A 13,928-nucleotide genomic window follows, 5' to 3' on the forward strand; every position below is an offset into this window, starting at 1 on the left:
CCGTAAAGATTTACACCCTCGGAAACCCTGTACAGGGTCGCTATGGGTCGGAACCGACTCGACGGCACTTAACAACAACAACAACAACAACTTAAAGCTAACTTAATTTTGTACTCTTAACCTAGATTTTCCTTTTTTATGATAAGCCATTACTCTTCTCTTTTAAATTTTCAATTGTGCTCTCTATTGGGTTATTTTTAAATTCAATTTCCCTAGATTCTTAGAAACAACACAAGCATCATTTTTCACCCCACTTTTTTCCTTTACAACTTCTTAGGATTCATGGAGTCTTATGAATCCCCTGACCCAGTGTCAATTTCTACCTATCCTGTCTTCTTACAACTTAGGGAAACTATTCTCTTAAAAGTCACCACCTGTTTCCTAGTTACCAAATAAAATGACCTTTTTCAGAGTTTTGAGAAATCTGACATTGCTCAGCATGTTCTTCTACATCATTCTTTCTCAACCTTAGCACTATGACTATTATAGGCTGGATGATTCTTTCTGTTGTTGGGGCGTCTTGGTGTCTCAATGGTTAAGACCTGTGCAGCTAATTAAAAGATCAGTGGTTTGGACCCACCAGCCACCCACTCTGTGGGAGAAGGGTGTAGCAGCTTGTTTCAGCCTTGGAAATCCTATGGGGACAGTTCAACTCTGTCTAATAGACAGAGTTTATTAAACTCAATGACAATGAGTTTAATAAACTCAATGACAATGTGTTTTATTTTCATCATACTGTACTTTATAGGCTGTTTAGTGACATCCTTGGCCTCTACTAGTAATACCTACTGATGGCCCGAAAGTCACCAATGTCTCTAGAAATTGCCAAATTCTCCTGGTTCTATTTGAATGATTTCTCTCTGGGATTCCACAGACTGGACAAAGCTGATTTTGCCTGCCTTTGTTAACTACTGTGCCTTCAAAGTCTCATTACTTATCTTTTCTTCTCCTAACTACCCTCCTCCATTTCTGTAGTCTCAAAGTTCTTTCATGTACTATCTTTGCTTTTTCTTACCCATCCTTTATCTCAGCCACTCAATAGCCTTAAATATATCCTCCTGTGCTAATAACTCAACAGGCTACTTTTTTTTTTTTTTTTTTTTAGCTCTGGTTTCCTTCCTGAGACCCACCTTCAATTTTCCAACTGCCTGCTAAGCTATGGAAATAGCTGTGTATTGAGTATCTATCAGGAGAACAATATTGTTCTAAGTTCTTGAGGAGATAAAAGTGGAAGGGACATAAATTCTACTGCCAAGAAATTGAAAAAAGAGTGGGAGAGAGAGACATACAGCTAATTCAATGGTGTCAGGTTAGAAAAGTAGTGTGTGGCAGAGCTGAGAAAGGTAGGTTCTGTGAATCCCTTTTTAGTGTTCTTTCTGAGCATTTAGAAGGAGAAGCTCAGACAAACATGTTTCCACCAATGTTCATAAAAACATCTTCTCCATAATGAAAAGGTGAAAACAACTCACATGCACATTAGCAGGTGACTGGGTAAACAAAATGTGCTATCTACACACAACCGGATATTATTCAGTCACTTAAAGGAATGCTGATGCTAACGCATGCTCTGATGTTAATACATACTCCAGCAAGGATGAACCAAGTGAAAGAAGCCAGCCACCAAAGAGCACACACATTGTCACATGAAACATGAATGGAAAATCCATCGAGACAAAAAGGTTAATGGTTTCAGGGAGTGGAGGGAGGGTGGCAGTCCGAACAGGGAATGGCTTTACAATGCGTACAAAGTTTCCTTTTGGAGTCATGAGCATGTCCTTAAATTAGATAGTGGTGATGTTTGCACTACATAGTGAATGCACTAAAAACCACTGAATTGTGTATTTCGAAATGGCTAAAATAGTAAATTTTATGTGATGTGAATTGTACCTCAATTTAAAAAAAATATAAAAAGAGCTCAACCATACTTAAACATGCAGCAAGTGAGCCATGCATCACCTTCTATTGTCACCCTTATTTCCTAATTAGACAAGTAAAGAATATATACATATAACCTAGGGCTATTGAGTTGATTCCCACTTTTAGAGATAAGAGTAGTGCTTCCTCATAACATTTCCAAGGCTGTAAACGTTACACATGCCGACTGCTCTATCTTTCTCCCAAGGAGCAGCTGGAGTTTTGAGCCAAGTGCTTAACCACTGTGTCATCAGGGGTCCATCATATACATAATATAAAATTCAACAGGCTACTTCTTAGAATGTACATATGTGTTGTGCTGAGGCTGTATAATTCATCAGGTCATTAACGGAATATTAACCAATTGTATTAGGTTTACCTCAGGCCAGTGGAACAGAATATAGAACCCAGAAGTCAATCCACGTGCAGTCAGTAGATCTTGGATACATAAAACGGGAAAGAGGTAATGGTGCTACCTGAACAAATGGTGCTGGCAAAACTGGAAATCCATTTGCAGAAGATGAAACAAAATCCATAACTCACACCACATACAAAAATAAATGCCACTGGATTATAGGCCTAAATGTAAAACCTAGAATTATAAAGATCATTTATGAAAAAATAGGGACTAATGTGCAGGTTCAAATACATGGTATAAATACACTGTCAAACATTACTAAAAACACAGTAAAAGACAAAATAGATGACTGGGACCTCCTAAAAATTAGATACTTATATGCATCAAAAGAGTTTGCATAAAGAGCAAAAAGGGAGTCAACAGACTGGGAAAACATTTTTGCAATGACATATCAGAAAAGGGACTAATCTCTAAGATTTATAGAAAACTATAACACCTCTACAAGAAAAAGATAACCCAATTAAAAAATGGGCACAGAACATGGATAGAAACTTTGCCAAGGGAGAAATTCAGGCTGCTAACAAACACTTGAAGACTCATTAGTCATTGTTGTTACGTGCTGTCAGATCAGTTCTGAGTAATAGTGACCTTGTATAGGGTTTCTGAGCAGCAGCTGGTGGGCTTGAACTGCCAACCTTGTTCACAGTCCAGTGCTGATCCTACAGCGCCACACAAAAACAACAATGAAATATCAATTCACCCCAGCATTAATATCAAAGTTCAGAAAACAGAAAATAACAAATACTGATTGGGTGTGTGAAGAGACTGGGACCCGCCTATATTGCTGGTGGAACTGCAAAATGGTTTAGCCTTTGTGGAAAATGGTGTGGTACTTCCTTGGAAAGTTGGAAATAGAACTATCATATTATTCATCAATCCCTATCCTTGGAATATGTTGTTGTTGTTGTTCAGTGTTGTCAAGTCAGTTCTTGGAATATGTTGTTGTTGTTGTTGTTAAGAGTTGTCAAGTCAGTTCTGACTCATAGTGACCCTCACTGGATTTCCAAGGAATGGCTGGTGAATTTGAACCTCCAACATTGGGGTCTGGTACTTTATCCTACAGTGCCACACCAGGACTCTAGGACTCGTTATATCCACCAGAAATAAGAGCCAGGACATGAGTAGATCTATGTACATCAATGGTCATCATAGCACATTCACAATAGCAACAAAATGGAGACAGCCTATATGACCATCAATGGAAGAATGGATTAACAAAGTCTGTTACATACACACAGTGGAATACTGCGTAACACTGAAGAATAATGATGAATCTGTGAAACACCTCAGAACATGGGTGAACCTGGAGGGCATTATCCTGAGTGAAATTAATCAGTCACAAAGGACAAATTTCGCATGATACTACTATTGTAAAAACTGAGTTAATGGAGAGGGCAATATACAAGAAGGGGGAGGGCAATAACAAGAAGAGGGAGGTTGGCAGAAGAATGATGAGGAAGGGAGGTATGCAAAGGTTACAGAGGATAGAGGTAAATAGTGTTTAACACACAACCTTGGGACATCAGTGCTCTGTGGGTAGATACATGAACAGATATATACACTGAATGGGTAGAATGGTGGGAGTATATTCACAAATATACATGCGTTTGAAAGAGGATATTTGTACATGGATATTTATCTTTCCTGCAAACACAAATTTGAATGTGGTGGAGCATACAGCAGGAAAAATGATGGAAGCTTCCTAGATAGCATCAAACATATTAAGATAACGAGTTGCTGGGTCTGGGGGGTCAGAACTATAGTCTCAGGATTGATATAACATAGTCCACACAGACAATCGTCTACATCCTACTTTGGTGAGTAACAGCTGGGATCATAAAGCACAGGTGTGGCTGTCTAAGGTGTAGCTATTGGTGTCTCCATGTACAGGAGAAAGAAAGGTGATGAGAATTGAAGATGTTTGGACTCAACTAGCCCAAGAGACTAATGGAACATGTGAACATCAGTCTCCTTGACTCTAAGGCAAGAAGAACTAGACTGTGCCTAGCTACCACTAACAACTGCTCTGAAAGGGACCACATTAGAAGATCCCATACAGAATGAAAGAAAATATGGAACAAAACTCAAGATATTAAAAAAAGAAGAAGAAAACAGGGCTTACCGGTCAGAAAGAGACTTGAGGAATGCGCGACTATGGGTCTTGACAACCCTTTCTGTCTGGAAAGGAACTCACCCTTCTGGCCCAATTTTCAGCCAAGTTGTAGATAGGTATATAGAAGGAACAACAACAACAGTAAAACATGCTTGCCATAGAATGGTTAATCATTCCAAAACAAAAGGACAGCATTTATCTAAGGACAAAGTTAAGAAGTGATGGGAAGGTTGGGTGGAATAGGAACAGGAACCACAGGGTGGAAGTGGGATAATTATTGTTGCATGGAGGGGATTGTAATCATTGAAATGAAAAAAATGTATGATTTGCTGAATGTAAAACTGGTGATCTTGTCTAGAAACCTTCATTCAATTCACAATAAAAAGTTTTTTGTTTTTTATTTCAAAGGCTCAGGAAACAGCCTCATGCTGGTGGTAGGCCAAAGAAAGACTTAAAGAAAGAAAGACCTTGGAAGAGCAGGCTTATACCTGTAAACCGAAAGCAGGGAGGGGAGCTACCTAAAGATACAGGGTTGATAATGAGGTTGATAATGAGAAAGGGCATGATCACAAGGATATAGGCTGTTGTTGTTGTTAAGTGCAGCTGAATCGTTTCTACTCATAGTGACCCTGTATAGGGTTTCCAAGGGGTGGCTGATGGGTTTGAACTACTTACCCTACAGCACCACAGCAAGTCTACATGTGAAAACTGATCCAATGAGTGAATTTGATGCTTTTGTCAGTAACAAATATTTTTCCAACCTAAACAAAACTTTGGGAAAATCTTGATGGCCAATTATTAACTTTGACCATTTACTCAAAAATAATAATGTAAAATGACTCAAAATGATATTGAAAATGGAAGAGAGGGCATTTTCAAGGATCCATTTTCATTCCCTATTTCCAGTTCACACAGTGTTGCAATAATATGGATACAACAGCTATCAGTATAAATTATTATATACACTTTTTATATATTTCAAAAGAATCTTTTTTTAATGTATGTTTTAAATCTCCTTTACAAAAATGGATAATTGCACACGTCTTTTGTTTTTGAATAAGCTGTTTTTGTATTAATAAATGAAGACAAACAATCTACGGCTTCATTCTTGATGAAGTTAAGCAGCAATGTTTGAGTCATTTCATAAACTTTTAATTTTACATCCAGAGTAGTCACGTGACTCATGATAATAAATATCAGGTTGTTGTTGTTGTTGTACCCAAGTGTGTTAACATTGGCTACTGAGACACATTTGAATTCCTGGTATAGCACCATAGGATTAGCACTCAACTGTGAACCACCAGATTGGCTGTTCAAACCCAGCAGGTGCTCCTTGGAAACCCTATGCAGGATCACTATGAGTTGGAACCGACTTAAGAGCACATAACAGCAGCAGCAACAAGACGTATTTAATCCATAAACACATTTTGTAATTAGTTTACAAAGAAGAATCCAAGCTCTCTACCTTTTATCATTGTTTTTTTTCAGTCACAGATACATTAATCATAAGTACAAAATTGAGAAAATAATCTTTTCCTGCCTTCTCCAAAACACAGTTGCTATGTGTGAACAAAATGATCTATTCAGATGAGACCTTTCATCTAAAGAGGATATTTAAGGTATTTCTAAGCTAGTTCTATTTGTATTATTAGTTTAATATATGAGAATTTGATACATGCCAAAACAATGTACAGAATTTCTGTTACTGAGAGAAAACCACACAGACGCTCTCATTGAAAGTATGGGACTGAAAGATGGGCCTTAGGATGAGCAAAGAGCCCCTGACATCAGATCAAGTAGTGATTTTGCAGAAAAGCTCCATTTCCCAGGCCAGCACTCATAGAAAAACTTCTGCTGATAGCACGGAACATTTCAGTGCCTTCAACGTGCACACCATTTCCTGATGCTGCAAAAGTCAAATTGTGCTTCATCTGAGCTTATTAGGCTCTCCCATGGGGATAGGACACGATCTGCTGTAGCCTTTGAACTGAGAACAGCACAACATCGAGTGTGACATGGAAGGCAAATAACTAGGCCCCAAAGGAGCTCTGGTAGCGTAGTGGTTACGAATCGGGCTGCGAACCTTAAGGTCAGCGGTGCGAATCTACCAGCCACTCCGCGGGAGAAAGATGAGGCTTTCTACTCCCGTAAGGATTTACACCCTTGGAAACCCCGTACAGGGTCGCTATGGGTCGGAACCGACTCGAAGGCACTTAACAACAACAACATGGGAAACGGAAGCACTGTGTGGATCTAGACAAAGAGAAGCAAGAACAAAGGAGAAAAGGACTCAGGGAAGGGAAACCCAGCTTTGGGCTAAGGAATCAGGGCCTGTAGGATCAAGTCCTGGCTTCACGTTTAACCAGTTGATTTCATACACTGCCTGGTGCTCAGCAAATACTTGATAAATGAATGACTTCTTGTAAATCCTTCTACTTCTTCCCTGCACCATCTCCTGGCATAGATTCTTTTAGGCTATCATACATGATGATGAGAATCAGTATAAACAATCTATATAGAAATCCTTTGAGAATTATAAACTGTTGAAGTATTTATGTAAGAAATTATTATCCATAATATTTTTGCTACATCCACAAAGGGCTTCATACTAATGATCAGTAAGAGAAAGAGAATCTATCTGATCATATACTACCATCTATCAATTTATGGAAAGATAGATTTCAACTAGGCCTGACTTGTGACCAGTTACAACAAATTCAGTGACTCTTGAAAAAGTTCACACTCCTAGAATTTAGAGAATCCAAATACTGAACTCAAAATGTGAACCACGTAGAAGCTCTGCAATTGTTCACGGCAGGGATGCAGGGCTGAAGTTATCAAAAAGCCAGTCTCTGTAAAAGAACCCTGATGGAGCCATACAAAATGAATGCTTACCTCTCCACTTATTTTACCTCGTATTTCTGGAAACTGTATCAGTTTTGATTCATTTAGATGAAGATAAATGGCATTCACATCAAATCAATATCAAGAATAAAAACCCCATTTGTTTAGATTTATTTCTTCATTTATATTGAATGGTCTGTGTCATTTTGGGCAACTTATTTGTCCTATGTGAATTGGTTTTCTTTATCTATATGAATCTGTATTGGATGTCTGAGGCTGTAAGTCTTTATGGGAGCAGAAAGCCTCATCTTTCTCCCAAGGAGTAACCAGTAGACTCATACTGCTTATCTTGCTGTTAGCTACCCAACATGGTGTAGCACTGTAGGATAAGCACAAGACCACAAGGTTGGTTTGAACCACAAGGTCAATGGTTCAAACTCACCAGGGGCTCCTCAGAAACTGACCAACTGGATGGCACCAGAGCTCCTTGGTTAAAACAGTGTTGTTGTTAAGTGCTGGTGAGTCAGTTCCGACTCACAACAACCTTGTATGGGGTTTTCCAGGAGCAGTTGGTGGGTTTGAACCTATGATCTTTCATTTAATAGTTCAATGCTTATCCTACAGTATACCACACCAGGACTCCAGATAAAGCAATAGGTGAGAAGAAACAGAAGATGGTTTTTACATGGGTCAAGCAGTCACACCAGGAGTGACTCATTGGCGTATTGCCCATTTGTTCACTTGCAGTAGAGTCAGATATATGCACCTGCAGTTTCTCCCCAGGCGAGTCTTAAAATCCATGAATGTGCACAAATTGTATTGCTAAAGATGAAGAAGGGAACATTTATATCCTATACACACCATTGTATCTCGATTCTTGTGAAACAAACAACTATGCCCCTTAATGCTACTTATTACCTTTAAGCTCCAAACTTATTTTGAGAACTAGAATATCAAATGATTCTTATTTGGAAATCAGGAAAATATGTCCATAAGACATTTAAGATGAATTATTGCAATGAGTCTGTTGTAAAAACAGTATATTTTATGGGTAAGAATGACATAGAATATTTATCTTTGTCATAAGAAAGAGCCTCTGTGAATTAGTTATGGCTTTACCTCTCTTGAGTAATCAATTCTCTCCTCACTTGTGGGATAAATATATTTTACCACAGCCATCATGCATTCATGCAGACTGCTAAGGGCTTCAGCCTGCTCTCAGGTTCATGGTCATATAAATTTATTTCTATGGGTGTAGCTCCACATGATACGCATAATGACTATATGAAGCCGAAATTTGCACATTTATTCCCAAATGAGCACAAACTGTCCAAAAATAAAAACAAATCATTCATCTTATTGTTCTGTCAAATAGTTTCCCTTCTCATTTAGTCAAATAATGTGCATTAAGACACTTCAGCAAGATTAAATACCTGCCTCTTAGGAAATCATACTAAAGCATACTAAAGTTGAATCTCCCATCTTCCCTACTCAGAAAATCATTTATAAACTCCTCAGGCTCACCCACAGACACTGAAGATTGAAACAATTCAGCACACTCAAGGAGACCAAGGTGAAGTCCATGTGTGGTGTACACACACATCTTATGGAGAATGAAAAGATTTCTCAGGAACTGGCTCACTTGTATGCTCTTTCCTACATTCTGTTTTATAGGAGCTCTGCTTGATGGCAAAATAAACGCATGATAGTAACATTTGGAAAACAGTCTCAAAATGTATTGGGATGGAAGAAACTGTGTTCCTAACCATTTACATTGTCTCTTCCTCTGCTTTAAACCCGTTTACAAATCTCTAGATTGTTAAGCTAAGGCAAGTAACCAATGTGCTCCTGGGCCAAACAGCGATAAATATTTCGCTTCTGATATGTCCAAATGTTTCACATCATTGAGGTGAAACATAGGACTCCTTTTTTTTTTTTTTTTTTAAGGTTTACATTAAACTGTTTGGCAGTATATAGTTATAGCCTGAGGGATGGCGGAGACTCCTATGAAAGGGATTCAACGTAGAGTTAATGACATTGAGGAGTCCCCGTATTTAAATGACTTAATGGACGCTGTGTGTGATTTTCATTAGCTCCATGTACTTTTCTCTCAGAGGCTGAGAATTTCTATCAGGGCTATTATTTGTTGCTGATATTAGCAGTGCTTTTAGAATAAGGGTAATTTCCTGGTGTGGTTTTCTATTTACAGAGTGGTGAGTATTTTCTTTTAACATTTATAAGGACTACAAATAGAAAATGTTGTAGCAGTCAGTAGACCAGTGAGAGCTGGTGGTCTCAAATGAAAAGCCTGTGGAAGAAGACAGCAAAGGAATCCGGTGCAAATGCAATGGCTTTGAGAAAAGAACAGTGGGTAATATGTTAATGTCATGACTGAAAATGGAATCCCTGGGCATTTCCTTCCAATTATATTGCCTCATTTTAACAGTATCTTTTACTTGTACAATGTTTTATAGTTTTCAACTCTAGTTTCAAACAACTTTCACATATATTATTTGGTATTTCCTTTATCAAAAACATTAAGGAGCCCTGGTGCACAGTGAATTATGTATTGAGCTATTAACTGCAAGGTCACAGGTTCAAAACCACCAGGCACATCAGAATGTCTTCTCTTATAAAGATTTACAGTCTTGGAAACCTTTAGGAGCAGTTCTACTCCTAAAGGGTCACTATGAGTCAGAACCAAATCAATGGCAGTGTTACCAACAACATTAATGATACCTGATCAATTTGAACCCTGTTTACATGCCAGACATTGTGCTAAGTGCACTATGTTGTGAAGGGCCACTGAATTAATTTTTAATTCATAAGGGCACATGTGACAGAATAGAACTGTCCCACAGGTGTTTCTCCCGCAGAGTGACTGGATGGATGCCAATCATCAATCTTTCACTTAGCAGCTTAATTCTTGAACCATCAGGGCAACTTAAGTACATTATAGGCTTACAGAACACATGAGGGGACTTAAAAAAAATTTATGAAAAATACATTTTTCTGAGTTTATGGCTCTACACTGTTTCATTCATATGTAATCTAAGATACTTTATAGAAAAATGTTTTACTGTAGAAGATGTATAACACATATAATCATCATCAATATAAAATTCAAAAGCTGTTAATTTTGTTTCTTTTTAAGCTTCAAATATTGTTTTAGATGACCATTTTTTGGAACTTCTTACTGTGAATCAAGTGAAAATTTACAGAACAGATCATCTGTTTTACATTCATCATATCATATACTTCATTTCATCTCACGAGTTCAATCCCTTCTACGTAACATAATTTATCCCATGTCCTTCCTGCGATTATTTCCATTCTACCCTCCTTCTCAATGCATCCAAACTGTGTCCTTAGCTAAATGTTGCCTTTTAATCTTGAATGGTTGGCCACTCCATGGTGAGCCTACCTTACTACTGCTGTTGTCCCTGCATAGCTACCCTATTTACCGTAGCTCGGCTGAAAATTGAGTAAGAAGGTGAGTTTCATTCTAGAACTGAAAGGTGGCAGAGGGTCATAGTTTTGTGTTCCTCCAGTCAATTTCTTTGTATTTTTCTATAGTTTTCAGTTTTGTTCTACTTTCTTCTGCTCTATCCAGGACCTTTTAATGTGCTCTCTTTTAGGGCAATTGGGAGTGGTAGTTGGACACCATCTAGATTTTGTGGTCTCAGGGTTGTGGAAACTGATGTTTGTTATGATTTTATCAGTCCCTTGGAGTAACTCATTCCAGGTATCTTCAATTTTCATCTCACTCCTTTTCTCCACATGGAGACATCAATAGCTGCTCCTTAGATGATGGCTCGTGAATTTTTAAGGTCCTAGTTGCTACTCAATATATTAGGATATAGAACTTTGTTGTGGGGGACTAACTTAGGCCAATTGACCAGAGTATCCCCAGAGACTATGGTCCTAAGCCCCCCCCAGGCCCAGCAACTCATCGCCTCAAGTTATTTGTAATATCTAGGAAGTTTTCATCATTCTGTTGCCCAAATACTCCACCACATTCATAGATGTGTGTGTTTTCAGCAAAGGTAAATACCCATGAACAAATATCCTCTGTGGACCCTTTATATAATTCTAGGTACACTCCCACTATCCCTACCATACATGTTCAGTCTGTGCATCTGTTAATGTGTCTACCTGTAGAACACTGTTGTTGCAAAGTTGTACATATAACAATATTTACCTCTGTTCCCTTTGATCCTTGCATTCCCTCCTGTGTCTTCATCTGTCTTCGTCATTTTTCTGACAACCTCTCTCTTGTTGCATATTGCCTTCTCCTTAGAATAACATTTTAAAAATTCTATTATATTTTTTAGTCTTATTCTTCAAAGTTTTGCTAATGACAATATAGTGGTGGCTATATGCTGTGGAGTCAGTCCCGACTCATAGCGTCCCTGTACAGGGTTTCCGAGGCTGTAAATCTTTACAGGAGCCAAAAGCTTTATCTTTCTCTCGCGGAATAGCTGGTAGTTTCGAATTGCTGATCTTGCGGTTCCCAGCCCAATTGACAACCACTGTGCTACCAGAGCTCCTGCTAATAACAATATAACACTATCATTAGTATTATGGTTACTGTGATGTGCTCTTTTATTGTTAGGTGACATCGAGTTGGTACCAGCTCGATGTTTTGATGTTAGGTGCCATCAAGTCGGTACCAGTAGCAACCCTATATACAACAGAACAAAACACTATCTGATCTTGCGCCAACCTCACAATCATTGCTACGCTTGAGCCCATTGCTACTGCCACTGTGGTGCAGTGAATTGTTTAATATGCCTTAGTCTTTGTAACTCCCACTAAACAACTCTTTTCCTGATGTGTCTGAGTAAGAGAAGGTAGAAGGTGCTGATCAGATGACATGACTTAGTTGCGGATGTTAGCAGAGTTCATTGTAATTGTGAAAACTGGAAACTCTAGCATGGGTTTTAAACGAACCATCTCAGGAGCAGTAAGGGGACTCTGGTGTGGCAATGTGGCATAGTGTGCTGGACTGCAAGGTCAGTTTGAACTGCAAGATCGGTGGTTCAAACCCACCAGCCACTCCTCGGAAACTCTATACAGGATCGCTACAGATCAAAACTGACTCAATGGCACTTAACAACAACATTATGAACGCTGTTATTTAAAACAAGTGATTTCTCCTCTCTGAGTCTCAGTTTCCTTATCTGAGAAAACAACAGGCGACAATTGTCACAGTTGTAACTGAAAATAGGCCATATGTGAAAAGGAGTGTGGAAGTCTCAGAAATGAGAAAGTCTTTATCATACATTTTGGTTCATACACAGGAATCTGGCAAATGATGGGATCTATCATTATCTATCTATGAACAGTCTAATCATTTTTTAAGGGGTATCGATAAAGCATGGTAGCTGGAACCTGATTTTCCAAGGACTTACATAGAAGTAGTTCTGTAATAAACAAATGGTTTTTCTGAGACTCATTTAAATGACAGATTCTGTGGCTAGTTCAGTGACGTAGGCCCTTCTCTGCTTCATTTACACTCATAACACTTTTAGTCTTAGTTTACAAATGCCAGTGAAGTAGAATTCTGGTGTGGTACTGTAAGATAAGCACTGGACTGCAAACCATAAGGTCGGTGGTTCAAACTCACCACCTGCTCCTTTGAAACTCTATAGAAGGTCACTATGATTTGAACCTGACTCGACGGCACTTAACAACAACAATAACTTATGTTGTCAGCACTAAACAAAGTTTAGGATATTTATCAATTCTGTCCTGCTAAAAATTAGGTATCTTTTTAGGAAAAGGAGTAACATGGAAAATTCTAGAAAGAAACATTTATTGTAAAATGTTCACTTTTTTTCTCCGTAGTTATACATGCATTTTGAGAATATTTTGGCTGCTGTGTTAGATGATGACTAGCATCAGAAAACATGAATATTCTGCTATCTACATTTCTTCACATGGGCCCAAGGGTCAAATATTGGGTCCATAATAAAACACACACATTCTGACTCACAGCGACCCTCTCTGTGCAGAGTACAGCATGGAGGTGGTTGTGGTGTGCTGTGGAGTCAGTTCTGACTCATAATGACCCTGCATAGGGTTTCTGAGGTTGTAAATCTTTACAGAAGCAAAAAGCTTCATCTTTCTCCTGTGGAACAGCTGGTAGTTTCAAACTGCTGACCTAGACTTTAGCAGCCTGATTCGTAATCAGTACGCTACCAGAGCTCCTTAGAATAAAACATCTCCATGGGGTTTTTAAGTCCGTGACCTCTCAGAAATTGATCAACAGGCCTGCCTTCGAAGACACCTCTGGGTCCCGGGTTAGTAGTTGAGGGCTTGACCAATTGCACCAATAAGGGATCATCGATATAGCTAATCTGAAGCTCCACTTTGAAATATCATCTCCTGTGCTCACAAACTATTAGTGGATATTAGTACCCAGAGCTGTGCTGCTCAACATGTGAGCCACCAGCCACATGTGGCTACTGCTAACTTGACATTGGGCTAATCTGAATTAAGGTATCTTGAAAGGCAAAAGACACATCAGATTTCAGACTTAGTACCAAAATATCTTGAGAAGATAAAGCAAAATATTACAATAAAATGTGCAAAGATCTGGAATCAGAATACCAAAAAGAAAGAACACACTCAGCA

At 38.6% G+C, this 13,928-nt stretch overlaps 1 protein-coding gene across 1 annotated transcript in view; it reads right to left on the bottom strand.

Annotated features, from left to right (window-relative positions):
* GPC6 (glypican 6) overlaps positions 1–13,928 on the bottom strand; it is a 1,623,644-nt gene that overhangs the window by 421,238 nt on the left and 1,188,478 nt on the right. The gene's annotated exons all lie outside the window — the stretch shown is intronic.

The sequence above is a fragment of the Chrysochloris asiatica genome, unplaced genomic scaffold (assembly GCF_000296735.1).
Source record: "Chrysochloris asiatica unplaced genomic scaffold, ChrAsi1.0 scaffold00005, whole genome shotgun sequence".
In the NCBI taxonomy this organism is placed as follows: domain Eukaryota; kingdom Metazoa; phylum Chordata; class Mammalia; order Afrosoricida; family Chrysochloridae; genus Chrysochloris; species Chrysochloris asiatica.